This window comes from Mirounga angustirostris, unplaced genomic scaffold, assembly GCF_029215605.1.
Source record: "Mirounga angustirostris isolate CCGP_5_RB_7025 unplaced genomic scaffold, mMirAng1.0.hap1 SCAF_7, whole genome shotgun sequence".
Classification (NCBI taxonomy): domain Eukaryota; kingdom Metazoa; phylum Chordata; class Mammalia; order Carnivora; family Phocidae; genus Mirounga; species Mirounga angustirostris.
In genome coordinates, this window is record NW_026991715.1 from 73498412 (window position 1) to 73517628 (window position 19217).

General features: G+C 36.6%; 1 protein-coding gene across 5 annotated transcripts in view; it reads right to left on the reverse strand.

Moving 5' to 3' along the window:
- Positions 1-19217, reverse strand: part of KIAA0825 (KIAA0825 ortholog) — a 403169-nt gene that overhangs the window by 367728 nt on the left and 16224 nt on the right. For 4 of the 5 annotated variants that reach the window (XM_064596374.1, XM_064596372.1, XM_064596373.1 and 1 more), the window contains exon 2: positions 11050-11202. The exons of the other annotated variant lie outside the window; for it this stretch is intronic. The gene's annotated coding sequence lies outside the window, so the exon portion shown is untranslated. The remainder of the gene's footprint in view (positions 1-11049; positions 11203-19217) is intronic. 5 annotated transcript variants of the gene reach the window in all.

Here is a 19217-nt window from a genome sequence, read left to right on the forward strand (position 1 = left end):
GCATTTTTTTATGATTGTATTATTTTTATATTTTTCCAAATTGCATTTTAAGGTTAGTAAATCTTAATTTTTTTATGGTAACATTGACCTTTTTTTAAAAAGCTTTATTTGAGAGAGAGAGCATGAGCAAGCAAGTGGGGGGGAGGGACAGAGGGAGAGAGAGAATCCTCAAGCAGTCTCCCCACAGAGTGCAGAACCCCACACGGGCTCAATCTCAGGACCCTGAGATCATGACCTAGCCAAAACCAAGAGTTGGCCACTTAACTGAGCCACCCAAGCACTCTAAGGGTGAGTAAATTTTAAATTGCTAACACCTATATTGTCTTCCTCAGGTGTTATCTGGTGAATTTATTAAGTTCACAGCAAATTTTGCTAAATGAAGAATATCTTCAATTTTAATTTTTAATAATAAAATACATTCTTTAGTAGTTTTTGGTTTATTGTCTCCGTGCAGAGTGCCTTTTTGGACCAATAATTAAAAAAAAAAACCTCAAATACCCATAAATTAAATTTCTGAAATTAAAAAAAAACTCACCAATATTTGATTATTTTTTAATGTTTTGCTAAATTTAGATGCTGCAGAATTATGGGACTTCCCAGTTCAACTTTACTCTGAACTAGAATATCAATTTATACAATTTTTAAAAATATAAGCTCCATAAAAAGATTTTTCTCATAAGTCTACATCTTTTTTTTTTTAAATATTTTAAAGATTTTTTATTTATTTATTTGAGAGAGAGAGAATGAGAAAGAGCACATGAGAGGGGGGAGGGTCAGAGGGAGAAGCAGACTCCCTGCTGAGCAGGGAGCCCGATGCGGGACTCGATCCAGGGACTCCAGGATCATGACCTGAGCCGAAGGCAGTTGCTTAACCAACTGAGCCACCCAGGCGCCCAGTCTACATCTTTCAAAACACAATTATGGAATTCTACAACTAAATCTTGTACACCATTTGAGTTCTCATCATTTAATTTGTTCAGTTTCCCCTTGAATTTCATGGGGATACATTTCAAGGTCTTCCTATATGTGAGCTTTGTTTTCAATAATTCAGTTCCCTAAATGCTTCACATAAAATGATTTTTTTTCTCCACCATTTGTTGAACACTTTCATTAAAGATTTCTAACCGATTTTGAAGAAAGTACAACAAAAAAATTAGAGGATAATTTTACAAGAGTATTTAATACTGGACACATGGATGGCTCAGTTGGTTAAGTGTCTGCCTTTGGCTCAGGTCATGTTCCCAGGGTCCTGGGATCTAGCCCCATGTTGGGCTTTTTGCTCAATGGGGAGTCTGCTTCTTCCTCTCCCTCTGCCCTTTTCCTCTGCCTGTGCTCACTGTCTCATGCTCTTTCTCTCAAATAAATAAATAAAATCTTAAAAAAAAAAGTATTTAATACCCTAATAGGCACTTTAAAGTCAATTTATAAAAAACAGTAATTCTTCAAGGTTTCAAACATTTCTAATATCCAAAAAGAAAAAGTACATACTGCCATGCTTAAGTTATTTGTTTTCTTCAAAAGCAGTCTAATCATAAAAAGTTAAGGCTGGTTATCTTACGTATGTATAAATATTTGTACTTTTTGACAAGAACATCTCCTATTTAGATTGGTAGATTTTGAAAATTTTGGGGGTGTAATTACGAATTACCATGTCATCACAACATATTTCAAGTATAATTCTCTTCACAGGTTCTATTTAAAAATTTTTATGATGTTATGCTCCATCACAACATGTTTTTAATCACCAAGACTAAAAAACTTTATCATGTTGCAGTTTGGAATTCAATTTATAATAGTATTCACAATAATGCTAAGTATTTCATCTTTTACAGAATGAACTTCTAAATGCTTTACTTTGATTCTGTGAATTAGACATGAAACTTGAACCATTACTGGAATTAATTCATTTTTTTATTTGAGGTATCCAAGGATACTGATATAAAACTGGCATTATTTAACTGTTGATAAAGTTCTATTAATGGAGCCAATACATTAAGAGCTATTGATTCACCTTTCATATATGAACAAGAAAACTCATAACTGCAAATGAGAGAAATTAATTTATAACAGCCACCTGATCTAAGTGAAAAGTAAAGTTTCACAGAGTGGTACACAAATGTACCTTCTGCACCTAAGTATTATATGTAGCTTTTTCAGGCACAATCTTAAAATATGACTGTGCATGAGATGTTGATGATTCTTCAACAGATAGATGTCTTATTTTCATGTGATCAGTGATGTCATTATAGCCCCCATTGTGAGTTACACATTAATTCATTTCAGCAGGTCAAAGGATATTCAGTGCTCTGTGTGTGTGTGTATGTGTGTTACCCAACAATAAACAAGTAGTTGTAAATGTGTAATACATGATAAAGACTTAGTAGTAATAGAGTTTAGACTGCATTCATTCTATGGCAAGACTGAACACAGGCTGGGAAGCGATGTGCAGGCCAAGGGCAAGGGCATGGGCACAGCACAAGTGGCTGACGCATTAAGTGATGAGCAGAGGTAGCAGCATCAAATAGTTCTGCCACCAGCATCACCCAAGACCTGAAAAAGTTAGCTGTACCTAAGTGCTCATGCCAGAGTGCATTCACTTTATAAACAAATACCTTCATGCTGCCCTTGAAGATGTGTTAGCTATTATTACTTCTGGAAAGGATCTGGAAAAAGGAAATGGGCAATGGCCAATTTAACCATATGTTAAAGTGAGAATTCTGTTTACTACACTGGCATCTCACATATGACATGATGTCAGAATGCAGAAGTACAAAATCTAACCTAAGCTTGGTTTAATGATATGCAACTATTAAGCAATACTTCATTCAAAAATAAAAATCTGAGGAGCGCCTGGTGGCTCAGTTGGTTAAGCATCTGCCTTCGACTCAGGTCATGATCCCAGGATCCTGGGATTGAGCCCTGCATCCAGCTCCCTCCTTAGAGGGGAGTTTGCTTTTCCCTCTTTCTTCCCCCCACTGATGCTAGCTCACGCTCTCTCTCTCTTTCACTCAAATAAATAAATACATATCTTTAAAAAAATAAAAATCAAAAAAATGAAAAATCTGAGACAAATGCTAAGCCAGATGAAATACGACAAAGGCAGAAAATGAGACTATCTTGGGCAAGCTGGTTATTTATCAGAATATGTGATATTTTAAATAAAAATATAACATAGATAAAATGGATCTTATGTACGCATAAAAATGGTAATCTAGTTCTGTATGGCATAACGAAAAGATTTCCAGAGAGCTGTCTTATTTCATTAAAAAAAAAATTAATTGTAGATCTATATACCATAATACAGTAAAATACTTTTGAAACAAACAAACCATCCCAAATTATCAGGAAGGAAACTCAACAAACTATTAGTGCTAATCTGTGGGCAGTGGAACTAAAATGGGACAGGGAAAAAGGAAATGTTCACTCTTAATAACTTCCTTTATTTATTTGAACTTATTATAATGAGCATGTCTTTTTTACACAAAAAGCAAAAACAAATTTTAAAAATACAAAAAATATTATAAGACATCAACTAATTTAGTGTCAACTGAGTGGTACAAGTAACGAATGACCTAGAATCCTGCAGTGGGAAGTTCCTTCGAGGCAGATGGAGGTAGAGAAGTAAAGCCATCCAGAAAAAGGAAGTGAAGGTATTCCTAAAGGTGGGAGCCAAGTGATCTTCCAAACTCCATAGCCTCACAGGCCCCACAGTTGAAGACATTTAATCTCTCACTATATGTAGGTTCAAGCCCTCTCCTATTCTGGAAACGATCCAACAACTAGTGAAGAGAGGACATAGGAAGCCTCAGACAGTAACTTGAGAAGTGAATAATGAGTTTGGCTCCTGCTTATTTCTATCCTCTTCCACAACCTGGGCTCTTACTAACTTGCTTATTACCAGTATATAATTAGGTCCCCATCTTGAGATTTCTTTGTATGTACTGGGATCCCACTCTTAAACCCCAGCCACAGCTACCTGCTTCAGGTTCCTGAACCACCACCAACAGCTGGCTCTGGTAATTAAAATGATGAGAATATGCCTAGAACATAAATGGAACTGTTTGGGGGAGCCAGAGCAAAAAACTAATGGATGAAAATAGTGGAAGATAAAACTAAAGACATATGGGGCACTTGGTTGGCTCAGTCAGTACAGCATGCAACTATTCATGCAACTATTCATGCAACTATTGATCTCAAGGTTGTGAGTTTGAGCATAATGTTGGGCCTAGAGCTTACTTAAAACAAACAAAAACTGAAGAGGTATGCTATGGCCAGACAGGTATGCTGAGGCTTTTTTTCCTCTAGAAAGAAAATATTTGGATCTTATCCTATACAAAACAGTGAGTCAGAGTTTTTTGTTTTTGTGTTTGTTTTACTAAGGCAATACCTAACTAATGTTGTATAAATGTTTTTCAAACAGAGTGTTAAGAAGGTTTGAGGTAACAGAGGTAGGAAGATCAATCAGGACAGTGAATTAATCCACATGAAGGTGATGATGAATAGGAAGAGGATGAGCCACAAGAAAAGGAAAGGTGGCTTTTGAAATGACTTTCCAGAGTATACATAGCTTGGGATTATTGAATGAAGCAGGCAATTATAGCTGAGAGAAAACCAGGCAGGTATTACATGTCCCAGGCATAAACAAGCTTGGATTTTAAACCCAACTCATCTTGTGGCTAAGAAAAAAGGATGGGCATCATACAGAACAGGGCATGCTTATTGTCAGAGGCTCCAACAGTCTTGCCGAAAGCTGTTATAGATATCATCCAGTAGGGCAACCCTCTTGGGTCCCCACCCTCCTCAGGAGCTTTGTACTACCATTTTGCTATGGCTCAATAAACCTTGCTTTTGCTACACACACACACACGCACGTGCACGCACGCACACACACACACAGACACACACACACACACACACGTGCCTAGATATCATCCAGGGCATGTCCATGCTGGCCTTTAAGAAGCTAGCTGAGGAGTGCGTTACTAGTATGGTCCCCATAAAGTTTTTTGCTGGTTAGGGCCTATTTATTGTGAGATGAGGCTACATGACAGTTTGTGTAGTGAGATGAGGCTACATGACAGTTTGTGTAGAAAGAGCTATTACAAAGGAAATTCTGAAACTTTAATCTGGATGACAGTTATGAATAGATTTTTTTTAAAATATAGGAGGTAAATGGTGATAAGGCATTGCAAATGCAATTTCACACAGATGATTTTGAGTGTATTATACAAATGGAAATGTCCAGAATAGAGATGGAGGCAATACATGAGGGGAATGCATGAAAAAACATATTGCTCGTAATGTCACACTGAAATTCCAAAGACTGGGATTCAGACAGTATCTTTCAAAATTTTTGGACTATGATCCACAGGTTAAAAAGTGCATTCTAATCTCATGCATATGTGTGCACACACCCATCTTAAAAGTTTAATGAAACATTGCTTACCCTTAATGTTTGCTTTGATATTTCCTATTCTATTCCTTTTCCTCTCTTCTTTCTTACTTATTTTTTAATGCACCCACAGCCTCTAAATTGATTTAAGTACCTGCATTTTGGCTTAGAGATTTTTAGATTAAAAAGAGAACCCTATGATCATTATGTAGAACCATCTGCAAAGACATGACTAATAAATCTGGAAGAGATGTTTTTTTGAGAAAGGGTAAAAAAAAAAAAAATTAAGGACTGGAATGGGATCACTAACAGAGGACAGGGAGAAAGACCAAAGAAGATAAAGAAAATGGAAAACAAATAGCATCAAATTCATGTCTTTGCCTTTACTGCAGTGTTTCTCAAAGTCTAGTCAAAGACTAATTGAAGCAGAATTACCCCACCTACTGTTAAAAATTCAAATACCTGGGCCTCATCCCAGGCCTAGTGAAGAGAACTCTCTAGATGTGGGTCTTGGAATTGGCAGTTTAAAAGTTTTCCAGGGCATTCTTTTCACCAACTCTTTTTATCTCCATGCCTTTCACAAATCAGCTTTCAAAATGGTACTTAACTTTCCAGGAACATGCAATCTCACTTCACACATTAGATATATTCTTGAAAAGTTGTTAAGTGAGTACTTCCCCTAAAGACTGTAATGATTAATTTCAGAATTACGTTCCCCCAGAAGGAAACAAATAAGCTACTGGAGCATTCAGTCTTTAAACAAACATTCTTTATCCACTTAATTTTTCTGTATTACTTATGCAAGTGGATAGCCAAATGGGCTTATAATCCTCATTATCTTTATTCAATTTAAAAGCACATATATTTAAATATTCGATATATTAACACATTTCATTTTTATTTTGAATTGATTTCACTGGAATTAACTGGTTAAGCACCACAATCAAGTGGCATTTAGCAGAACTCACAGGCAGGGAAGCGCCTCAGTGAGACATTTTTCTGAAAAATACAAATACTGAAGTTTATGGCTTGGACTCTTAATAGCAAAGATATCCCTTTATGTGGTGAGTTCTGCTAACAAAACTTTTTATCAATTTATTACCAACTGATAACCAAGAAGTATGAGATATGAATCTATTCTATTCTAAGATGGAAATGATAGCTAACAACAATAAACTATAGAAGCTAACATTTATTCACTTGCCTCATATCAGGCTCTGTTCTAGATCCTCTACATGGCTTACGCATTTCATCTTGACAGTAATCCTGTGAAGTACCATGTAGACCTAATTTCCCCAGTGATGAAGCTGAGGTACAGAGAGCTGTTTAACTTTCCTGAGGTCCCACAAAACTAGAAATAGAAGCTGAAATAGGCAGCCAGTCTCTAGAGTTTGTACTCAGTGTGCTACATAGTGATTGTAAGAAAGTCTCAGGCCTTGAAGAAGTTAGCTGCTTTGTGGAGAGAAAGACTTCCTATTGTTTACACTCTGGAATGTTTCCTACCCTGTTCTTTTCTTTTCTTCCTTCCTTCCTTCCTCTCTCTCTCTTTTGAGAGAGAGAGAAAGAGAAAGAGAAAGAGAAAGAGAAAGAGAAAGAGAATCTTAAGCAGGCTCCATGCCCTGCTGGAGCTGGAGCCTGACATGGGGCTTGATCGCACAACTGTGGGATCATGACCTGAGCCAAAATCAAGAGTTGGATGCTTAACCAACTGAGCCACCCAGGCGCCCCTCCTCCTACTCTTTACACAATTGATTTTAAGATAACTTGGGTCTACATGGGATCCCTGCTCATATTTACTTATCAGATCTCATTATAATATACTTTATATTAGATAGGAATCCCTAAAATAGCATAAAGATGAGAATTCAGTATTATACTGTAGAAAAAAATAGAAATCAGTTTTTAAAAAATTTATTCTGTATATAAGGGCAGGAGAGCATAGTGGTTTAGAACTATGCTCTCAAATGTAATGAATCAATAATCTAGGAATCTTGTTAAAAATGTAGATTTTCAGTAGGTCTGGGGTGGAGCCTGAGATTTTGCAATTCTAACAAGTTCCCAGGTAATGGGTCCCTGTGGCCCAGGGACCACATTTTGAGTAGTGAGGGTTTGGTATACAAGCTTTGGAGTCATATTGCTGGTGTGTGACTTCCAGCTCCATTACTAACTAGTTTTGCAACCTTCTTGTGAGCCTCTACCACATCTGTAAAATAGCGAGATCATTAAAGTGTTGTTATGAGGATTACATGAGATAATCCATAGATAATATGTAGAATAGCTGCTGGCATATAAAAGCACTCAATAAATATTAACACTTAATATTACAGAAAACTATTAAAAGCATATATTGTAACCCATTAGAAAGTCATTTATAGAACTGACTGATATAGCAGAAACACTAAATAAAATTTCATCATTCTTTCCCAGGCAGTCACTAGAACATCACTGTACATCGATGGATGTTAAATATATGTTAGATCCACTACCCAGCTTTATTAAATACATAAATCTGAAACTGCTCTAAATGAATTTGCATGAAGCTGGCTTGGCTTATAATATTTAAAAAGAACATTTTCTCTGCCAGAAACTTTTTTGTATCTCAAGTGTACAGTGAGTTCTAATTCATTTATTTGAATAGCTTCCTCTGAATTTAGAAACAGCCATTTTTGTTTAAAACTTTTCATTTTTATCAAATCAAAATCAGAACTAATATTAGTATGAATAATAATCATGATTTTAAAAATTTGTTCGGGGTGGCTGGCTGGCTCAATTGGTGGGAGCATGCAACTCTTGATCTCGGGGTTGTGAGTTTGAGCCCCAAGTAGGGTATAGAGATTACTTAAAAATAAAATCTTAAAAAAAGGGGGGGGCATTTGTTATTCTGGGGAAAAAAAGTTGTTCAGACAAGGGCACCAGTATAGTTTTTTTTTTTTTAAGATTTTATTTTTTCGACAGAGAGAGACACAGCGAGAGAGGGAACACAAGCAGGGGGAGTGGGAGAGAGAGAGAAGCAGGCTCCCCGCTGAGCAGGGAGCCCGATGCGGGGCTCGATCCCAGGACCCTGGGATCATGAGCTGAGCCGAAGGCAGACGCTTAACGACTGAGCCACCCAGGAGCCGGCACCAGTATAGTTTAAATGAGTTTAAAGGATTTAGCCCAAACCTTCACAAACGTACACATTTTCAAACCACTACACAATGCAGCATAATTCTCTCTCATTGTTGAAGATGGGCTTCAAAAGAATATTACTTGTTGGAACTGTGATGATTTAAAAATGATGTGGTATGGGAGGGTCCAGTGGGTAGGAAAAGTAAAGTTAGGACTAGAAGTGAAGATAAAATTTCATAGCATCATCCCAAATGAAAACTGTTAAAAATTTCTAAAATTCAACACTGCTTGAAAAATAGAGATACCAGGGAATGGAGTGGAATACACTAGAAAAGAAAGATTAATGTTTGCTCAGTCACTGATAAAAACCAGGAAAGGTAAAACCTGGTGGTTCAATCAAGGAGGAGATGAGACTTACGTGGTATTTTAGGTTGGTCAGTATCTTTACGTCAGCAAGAAAAGATCAATAGGTAATTTGCTTCTCTTTTAATCTTTTGTATCTCTCACAGAGGTGATGAAAAAGACAACTATGGGACAGATTCTAATATGTTTATTTTTCTAAATTAAAACCAGATTCAGCATAGTGGCGCCTGGGTGGCTCAGCTGGTTAAGTGTCTGCCTTAGACACAAGTCATGATCCCAGGGTCCTGGAATCGAGCCTCGCATTGGGCTCCCTGCTCAGCGGGGAGCCTGCGTCTCCCTCTCCCCTCCTCCCCACTCATGCTCACTGGCGCGCACGCACGCTCTCTGTCAAATAAATAAAATCTTAAAAAAAAAAAAACAAAAAAAACAACTAGATTCAGCACAGACATTGCAGACCTGAGCTGTGAGATCATGACAGTTAAGAATCCAGGAAAAGAGAGGAATGTGGGTGAAAAAATTACTGTTTCCCTCCTCCTTCTCCTTTTGCTCTTTCCCTGCAGAATACTCCTAGTTGCTCCTTTAATGAGCGGTGGGGTACTAGAAAATTTTTTAACACACAACATATCATATTTTACTTCAGATTTTACTTTCTATAACAAGTTTATTTAAAAAAAACCCAAGATTTTGGCCCACCCCTAGAAAATCTGCATAGAAGTGTTTTATAAAAGAACTGCCACATGAAGTTTTAAGGCAGGCTACATATACTCAAGTACACTGAATAAAGATTATTCAAATGAAATAACCATCATGCTTAACTTGTACTTTTAGTGAAAAAAATATCAAGCGTGGGAATTGTGATTTTCAAAATCTAGAGAGGTGATAAACAACAAGATCCAATGGTTAGGATGAGAGGGACGGGAAGAATAGACTGTGAACAACAGAATTATATCAACATCTCATGTCTTGTTACTTCGGTCTATACTAGTCTGAATCAAATTCCTGAAAAAAAAAACAAAAAACAAAAAAAAACCCAGAAGTTTACTAAAATGCCTGAGCTAACTTTTCCTTCCACTTACGAGGCAGGTACTACCTGTCTTTCAACAGCAGAGAAGCAAGGAATTCCACTTCATTGTGACCTATTTCTGCCTCTTAGATTTATCATATGCATTTCTTAATGACCCCAAACCAAAGGAAATGTAGAAACCTATTTGAAAAGCTGACATTAAGGTTGTGACACCAACCAAAACAACAAGAGAATTTAAAGTTAAATTGACACACCATCCCCAAATGAGTCTGTTGCACTCCTAATTTAAGAAACAGTTTCTATGTGAATATAGTGATGGCATGTCGGTGTCTGCTTTGAAACTCCTGAATTTTGTCATTTGGTGTTTGTGTCACAACCTTAATATTATTTAAATATACTTTTTAATATCTATTATTTAAAAAATATCTTTGAATTGAAGATATTCCTGAAGCTTTGAAGCAGCCAACCTCAAAGCACTGCATTCCTAGCATGCCACTTTATTAGAAGTGGTGCATAAAACATTTGCTGTTGACAAATCTAATTCATTAAAAGGTGAGATGGATGCATTTTAAAGTAACTGGCTGGCATCATTATCTGCAGCACCTTTTATAAATTATTCCTCTTTTCCCTTTTGACTGAACTTGTCACAGTTCCCTTTCAGAGTCTGAATGTTATGTCTTAGAGTCAATGCTTTCAACATGTTTAGACAAGTCATAAGTTAAACAAGCAGGGGTACTTTATTTCCTAGAAATGAGAAAGGAGCAGAAGTACTTACAGATTATTTCATTCAATTCACTGATTTTTAACTAAAGACAAGTAAAGTCAGTTAGTGGTGGTTTTATCTCACACAAAGGATTTAAAAATAAAACTATACTGTTTGTGTAGAAGGCAGCATTTCAAAGAAAGGTACATAAAAAGAGAGGCTGGCAGCCCTGCTGCACTGTTGTGCAGAAGACTCAGTTTAAAATTGAATTGTGCTTCCCCTGACATGGGAGATCAGGTACATCATAAGGCTGACAGCTGGCTGGCACAGTAACTTTCTCAAGGAAAATGCTAACTGTATTTCTCTTGGAGGCCAAAGGAATAGAATTATAGAAGCCTTCAAGGAGACAGAGCAGGCAGAGAACAAATTATTCAAAATACGAAGAAAAACATTTCTTACCTAATTTTGTTTCAGAAGACTCAAAGAATGAGCTGGTCTTCTAATCCCAAATAAGTGGAAAATTATTTCCTTCCAGGTGGTCAGTAGAAGAGCTGCCCTTTCTTATTATCCTCAGCTGAGTTTTTTTTTCCCCCCAACATATACAAAATACACCTATAAAATAATGAGATAAAACTTAATCACTGTCACTATGGAGAGGGTAGAGTCACATTACTTGTCTACATTGGTAGTGACATTATTATCATTAAGTTCTGACATACAGGCATGAGTCGAGAGTTGCTGGAAATGTATAAAGAAGACGTGCTAAAGTTGGGGTACCTAAGAAAAGCTTATTAACAAGATGATCCATAGGTTATAGGCATGTGAGTAACAGAGGCACCTAGGAAAATGTACATTCAAAACATTCCTTTCCTTATCACTGATTTTTCAAATGTTCCTCAATAAATGTAGATTATAGAGAGTAAAGGATGGATGCAGCACATAAAACAAGCAATGCCTTTCAATACAATTCCTTTTTTCCTGTTTAGTTTCCAGAACAGTTTATTAAAACCAGTTTTTTTCTCACTCCTCTGGATTATCTTGTTAAAATAGATTCTGGTTCAGTTGATCGGTGGTTGGCGCCTGGGATTCTGTATTTCTAAGAAGCCTCCAGGTAATGCCCCCAATGCTGCGGAGCCTGGACCACTCTTTCGCCAATCTATTTGTCTTTCCCTCCAACAGAGTACACTGTTGCTATTTTTGACGACTGGCCCTTTGTCTTTCCATATAATTTTAGAATCTACTGTCAAGTATTCCCCCTTCCCCACCAAAACAAAACAGTAATTTGAGACTGTGTTGATTAAATTGAGCACCTATAAAACGTTGATTTTTGCAAGCCATGTGTATGATATATCATTCCACTTATGAGTCCTTATTGTCACACAATAATGCTTTACTATGTTCCCCATGGGAGTTTCGTATATCTCGTTATGTTAGATGTATTCCTAGGAACTTCATATTTTCAACGTTAGCGTAAACAGTATCTCTTTGCAAAAACATTTTCATTTTTTGTTTAAATATGTATTTGTATAATTTTTGTATACTGATGTTCTTATCCAGGATATTTGCCAAACTCTTATTCTTATATTTTTTCTTTAGTTTTACATCATACACAAATAGACTTTTACTTTTTTCCAAAACCTATGCTTTTTATTCTTTATGTTGCCTTACTAAAAAAGTTAATCAATGAATTATTTAATAGAAAAGACTATTTTGTTATCTTTAATCAGCAAAATTGATCTCTTGGTGAGGCCTCCATCGACTAGAAAACTGCTATGAAGAAGCTTCCAAATGTTTCTTTTGACATTTATTGATTGTCCTCATTCTTCTTGCCTTTCTCTGGTGGTTAATATGCAAGCGCATAAATGTTACTAACATCCACTATCCCAAACTGACTTCCAGTTGTTATTTCATCAGAAACAAACACCCTCATAGTCAACTTGGCCACTCTAGGAACTGAATTTGACCAAAAGGGGAAACAGGAATTTAAAGAGAGAGAGAGAAATTGTTCAGTTCCATCTAAGAACTAAGATGAAGATGCCAAGCTAGGATGCCATTACAGTGATACAACATGTCATCTACACTTCATAGCTGAAATCACAAGACTTCTTGGAAAACCCATAAATAATTGAAATTGCCTTTTTGATGACGATGCCAGCCTGCTCCAGGGCAAAATGCCCTCCTTGATAGCTTTCAGCCAATCAGCTTGACCAAAGGAAAAACATTAAAATTTCCTGCTTCACAAACTGTCAATGTTGTTATCATTGGTTACCTGAGGAAAGGTAAATAGCATGATGGTGGGATGGAGAAAAGGGTAAAAGAAAGGGGAGGTATTAACTAAAATATAATAACCAGTGTAATCATGAAAACACAACAAACTGCTTCTTTAAAAATGTGTTCATATACCATTACAAACAATAATTATAAAGACTTATAGCAATGTAGAAAATGCTTAAATGGTGAAGTGAAAACAGGACCCAAGAGAGCATGTACGCATTCTATTGCAACTGTTTAAAAATATGGGGCAAGAAGCGCCTAGCTGGCTCCATCGGTGAAGCATGCGACTCTTAATCTTGGGGTCCTGAGTTTGAGCTCCACGTTGGGGTAGAGTTTACTTTAAAAGAATTAAAAAATATATGGACAATATTTTTGGTTAGGAAGATCAATCAGCATGCATTTCCCCCTCCCCCAGAGGCCCCCTTAAAAGATAATAAAGGTATGTGTTGGTTGGGGGAGAGGATGTAAACCATTACAATGAAGAGACTGAGAAAGTCATCACTACAAATTTATACAAAGTGACAGACGGAAGAGCATTCATGGAAGAAATATAGCAGGAAAAGTCAAACTCTAGAATGTGTGCAGAGTGTTGGAATTAAAGGAATGGCCTGATATCCTTGACAGAAGTGTGGAGTAAGAAGTGAAGCTAAAATATCCTGAATCTCCCTCTCCTACCTTTTTGTACAAGCAAGAATGTACTTTGTCTTTTACTTGTTCATAGTTAAATATCTGACTGTGAGTAAGAAAAAAATAAATAGATGGGAGAAGAGCTGTGCTTGAAAGAAATGAATTAATAGTCTAGAAAACGAGGAAAGGCACTATGGGTATGGATACCCCCAAAGAAAAGCTGGCCTCATTCCGGCCTTTAGCTGACTTCCAGCATACTTGAATTTCTCTTTTCTAGTATGAATGCACAGCCAAGAACCACTGGGCATTTGAAGAAAATCTTTCTTTTTCCACATTTGAAAGCAATATGAAACAAAATTTACCCCAAGAAAAACAGAGACAAAATAATTAATAGAACATGTAAATTTTCCATCACTGTTAAGAGAGTAAAGAAAAAAAAAATGCGTACATAATACAAAACCAGAAGTAGGACTTCCAGCTATGGCTGAGTGCAATCAGTAAATATTCTCCCAAAAAGAAACTAAAGAGCCAGACAAAATTGACAAATACAATCATTTCAGTGCTCTAGAAATTGACCAGAGGGATATAACAATTTGAGAGGCATGTTTATTTGAAAGACTGCTAATCTTTGGATAAGAACATTAGGACCCTGTGACATTCTGGTCTGGCCTCTTATCACCATCAAACACAACTCAGTCAGTGTTGAATCTCAGATCTGTACCTCTGAAACAAATAATGCAATATATGTTAAGAAAAAAAAAAAGAAGAAGAAGAAGAAGGTAGCGGGAGGGAAAGGATGAAGCGGGGGAAATCGGAGGGGTAGAAGAACCATGAGAGACGATGGACTCTGAAAAACAAACTGAGGGTTCTAGAGGGGAGGGGGCTGGGAGGATGGGTTAGCCTGGTGGTGGGTATTGAGGAGGGCACATTCTGCATGGAGCACTGGGTGTTATGCGCAAACAATGAATCATGGAACACTTCATCTAAAACTAATGATGTAATGTATGGGGATTAACATAAGAATAAAAAAAAAAACACAATTCAGTCAGTACAGAGGTTCTTCCAGGGTGGGGAAGATCATTAAGACTGGAAACATCTTGGGTCCCTGGGTGGCTCCGTTGGTTAAGCATCTGTGTTCAGCTCAGGTCATGATCCCAGGGTGCTGGGATCGAGCCCCGCCATCGGGCTCCCTTGCTCAGCAGGGAGCCTGTTTCTCCCTCTCCCTCTGCCTGCCGCTCCCCCTGCTTGTGCTCTCTCTTTCTCTCTCTCTGTCATATGAATAAATAAAATCTTAAAAAAAAAGAAAAAGACTGGAAACATCTTTGTTGTGGTCAAAGGGGGGTGTAACTTGAACTTTAGTGGCAGGTTTTGTCCACGTCCAACAGTGTTTCAGTGGAAGTGATGATCTTAGAAATTGGCAAGCAGGGAGAGTAAACAGCTCCATTAGTCCAAGGTCATGGTCGTAATTGGGGCAGACATATTCTTGGCTAAGGCTGAGAGAATACGCAATGGAGACCAGAGGGGAACAAAGGTAGTCACATATTTCTGAGGCCAAATAATCACATACATAGAGCAAATGTGAAAGAGCCCAGCAGAGAGTGAAAGCCAGAACACACCTGAAAACAGTGTAAACTTTAAATGCATTCCTCTACCACTACAAAGATCCATGAGTAGATGAAAAAAGACTTACTGACTCTGTGTTTAAACACAAGGAGTATCCAACAATCAGTTTATAATTTAAGATACACAGACACAGGAGCAAGTCCTAGAAAGCCAAATGCAAAACTCAAAAATATTAAAAATCAAAAATAAAAACAAAAAAACCCAGATTTATTGGTGCCACACATCACAAGGGAGACAGATGTCACTATACTTAGTTTAGGCAAATTACTAAACCAAGAAACAAGCAAATGAACAAAGCAACGACAACCTTAAGGGAGGAAAAAAATCAGAATCCAGAGTTGCTACAATAGCTGATCTAAAATATCCCATTTTCAACAAATTATGAAACATGCAAAGAAATAGGGGAAACCATTTGAGTGTCCGTAAATGTTAGATTTAAACAAAGACTTCAAAGCAGTTATTATCAACATGTTCAAAGAACCAAAGGTACCTTATTTAAGAATGAAAGGAAAGTAAGACAACAATAAATAAGAGATTCTCAACAAGGAAACAGAAATTAAAAAAAAAAAAACAAATGGAAATTTTGAAGTGGAAAAGTATAATCAGAAAATTCACTAGAGATGGGGGGCCTTGGGTGGCTCAGTCAGTTAAGCATCCAACTCTTGATCTCAGGGGTGGGATTAAGCCCTGTGTGGCATCAGGCTCCAAGCTCAGTGGGGGAGTCTGCCTGAGATTCTCTCCCTCTCCCTCTTCTGTTATCCCTCTCCCACTCATCCTCTCTCTCTTTAAAATAAATAAATAAATCTTAAAAAAAAAATTTCACTAGAGGGAACTGACAACAGATTCAAGATAACCTGATGAAAGAATCAGTGACTCTAAAAGAGATGAATAGAAATTACCCAATCTAAAGATATAAAAGAATGTTTTTTAAATTAACAAAGACTCTGTTGAATCACAGACCTGTACCTCTGAAACAAATAATATACTATATGTTAAAAAAAAAAAGAGGAAGATAGCAGGAAGGGAAAAATGAAGGGGGGGAATCGGAGGGGGAGATGAACCATGAGAGACTATGGACTCTGAGAAACAAACTGAGGGTTCTAGAGGGGAGGGGGTGGGGGGTTGGGTTAGCCCAGTGATGGGTATTAAGGAGGGCACGTACTGAATGGAGCACTGGGTGTTATATGCAAACAATCATGGAACACTACATCAAAACTAATGATGGACGGTGATTAACATAACATAATAAAATAAAAAATAAATATATAAGTGAACAAAGACTCGGAGACATTTGGGACAATCAAAACCATATCAAGAAACATGTAATGAGGGGCTCCTGGCCTTTGGCTCAGGTCATGATCCAGGGTCCTGGGATTAAGCCTTGCTTTGGGCTCCCTGCAGGGAGCCTGCTTCTCCCTCTCTTCCCTGCTCCTGATCTCTGTCCCTACCTCCATCTGTCTCTCTCTCTCAAATAAATAAATATTAGAAAAAAAACAAACATGTAATGAGTATCCCAGGAGTGAAGACAGAGGGATAGAAAAAATACATGAAGAAATAAAGGACACAAACATACAATTTGATGAAAAATATTAATATACTTACCAAAGAAATTCAAGAGACTCAAAGTAGGACAAATATAGAGAAATTAATACCTAGACATAGCATAATCAAACTACTGAATTATAAAGACAAACAGAAAATCTTCAAAGCAGCAAGACAAAATTAAATCACATATAAAAGAGCATCAATGAAACAATGGAGGCCAGAAGTCCATCACTGAAGAAATTCAAAGGGCCGGAAAAAAATTGCCCACTGTATATTCTATATCAAGAATAACTATCCTTTAAATTGAAGACAAAATAAAGCCATCGCTTTTAAAGCTGAAGATGAAATAAAGACTGAGACTTTGTTGCTTGCAGACCTGTCTTAAATACTAAAGGAAATCTTTCAGCTTAAAGAAAATGACACCACATGTTAATCTAAGTGCAGAGTAGGAAATAGAGAGGTCCAGAAATGGTGAATATGTGGGTTAATATAAAAGACCGCCTGGTAGGCTCAGTTGGTAGAGCACGTGACTCTTGATCTCAGGGTTTTGAGTTCGAGCCCTACACTGGACAGAGTGTTTCCAAAAAAAAGACCAAACAAACCAACCCACAAAACTAAAAATATTGTATTTGTTTTCATTAATTGCATAAAAAAATAATTATAACAATATATTGTTTAGTTTGTAACACATATGTTAATACATATGATAATAATAGCAAACAAGATGAGGAAGGAATATAACTATATTGGAACAAAGTTTTTATATTTTATCATAATTAAGTTGTATAAACTGGTTGGTATTAAGTTCGTTGTGATAAATTAAGATGTAGATTTTATTGGCTAGAGCAAACTAGAAGAAATTAATTAAAATGTAGTTATACTAAAAATAAAAATGTGCATATGTTAAAAATATTTAATACAAAAGAAGGCAGCCAAGGTAGAAGAAATTAAAAAGACAGAAGCCACTACCAAAAACTATTAGAAGTAATAAATGAGGGCACCTGGGTGGCTCAGTTGGTTAAGCGACTGCCTTCAGCTCAGGTCATGATCCTGGAGTCCCGGGATAGAGTCCCACATTGGGCTCCCTGCTCAGCAGGGAGTCTGCTTCTCCCTCTGACCCTCCCCCCTCTCATGTGCGCTCTCTCTCTCTCTCATTCTCTCTCTCAAATAAATAAATAAAATCTTAAAACAGAATAAATGAATTCAGTAAAGTTGCAGGTTACAACATTAATACCCAGAAATCAGCTGCATTTGTATACACTACTAATGAAGTAGCAGAAATAAAATTTAAGATAAACATACCCATTACATTTACATTCCATTTACAATTCCATTTACAATTCCACCCAAAATCCAAAAACAAAACAAACAAAGCAAAAAACCCCAAACAAACCAAAACCTAGGAATAAATTTAACCAAGGAGGTGAAAGACCTGTACTCTAAAAATTATAAAACACTGATGAAGAAAGAAATTGAAGAATGACACAAATAAAAAGATATCCCATGCTCATGGACTGGAAGAATATTGTTAAAATGTCCATACTTTTCAAAACAATCTACAGATTTAATGCAAGCCATATCAAAATATTAACAGCATTTTTCACAGAACTAGAACAAATAATACTAAACACAAATGACTCTGAGTAGCCAAAGCAATCTTGAGAAAGAACAAAAAAACTGGAAATATCACAATTCCAAATTTCAAGATATACTACAAAAGCCATAATCAAAACAGTATGGTACTAGCACAAAAACAGACACATAAATCAGTAGAACAGAACAGAGAGCCCAGAAATATACCCACAATTATATGGCCAATTAATCTATGGCAAAAGAGGCAAGAACATACAATGGAGAAATGACAGTCTCTTCAATAAATGGTGTTGGGAAAACTGGACAGCAACATGCAAAAGAATGAAACTGGACCACTTTCTGACACCACACACACAAACTAAACTCCAAATGGATTAAAGACTAAATGTGAGACATGCAACCATAAAACTTCTAAAAGAAAACATAGGCAGTAATTTCTCTGACATTGGCAATAGCAACATTTTTCTGGCTATGTCTCCTAAGGCAAGGGAAACAAAAGCAAAATTAAACTATTGGGACTACATCAAAATAAAAAGCTTTTGCACAGTGAAAGAAAACATCAAAACAAAAAGGCAACCTACTGGATGAGAGAAGACATTTGCAAATGATATATCTGATAAAAGGTTAATATCCAAAATATGTAAAGAATTCATATAACTCAGCACCAAAAAAGCCAAATAATCCAATTAAAAATGGGCAGAAGTTCTGAAAAGATATTTTTTCCAAAGACATACAGATGGCTAACAGACACATGAAAAGATGCTCAACATTATTCATCATCAGAGACGTGCAAATCAAAAACCACAAAATCATAATGAGGTATCACTATACACCTTTCAGGATGGCTAAAATCAAAAAGACAAGAAATAACAAGGATTGGAAAAGATAGGGAGAAAAAGGAATCTTGTACATTGTTGGTGGGAATGTAAATTGATACAGCCACTGTGGGAAACAGTATGGAGTTT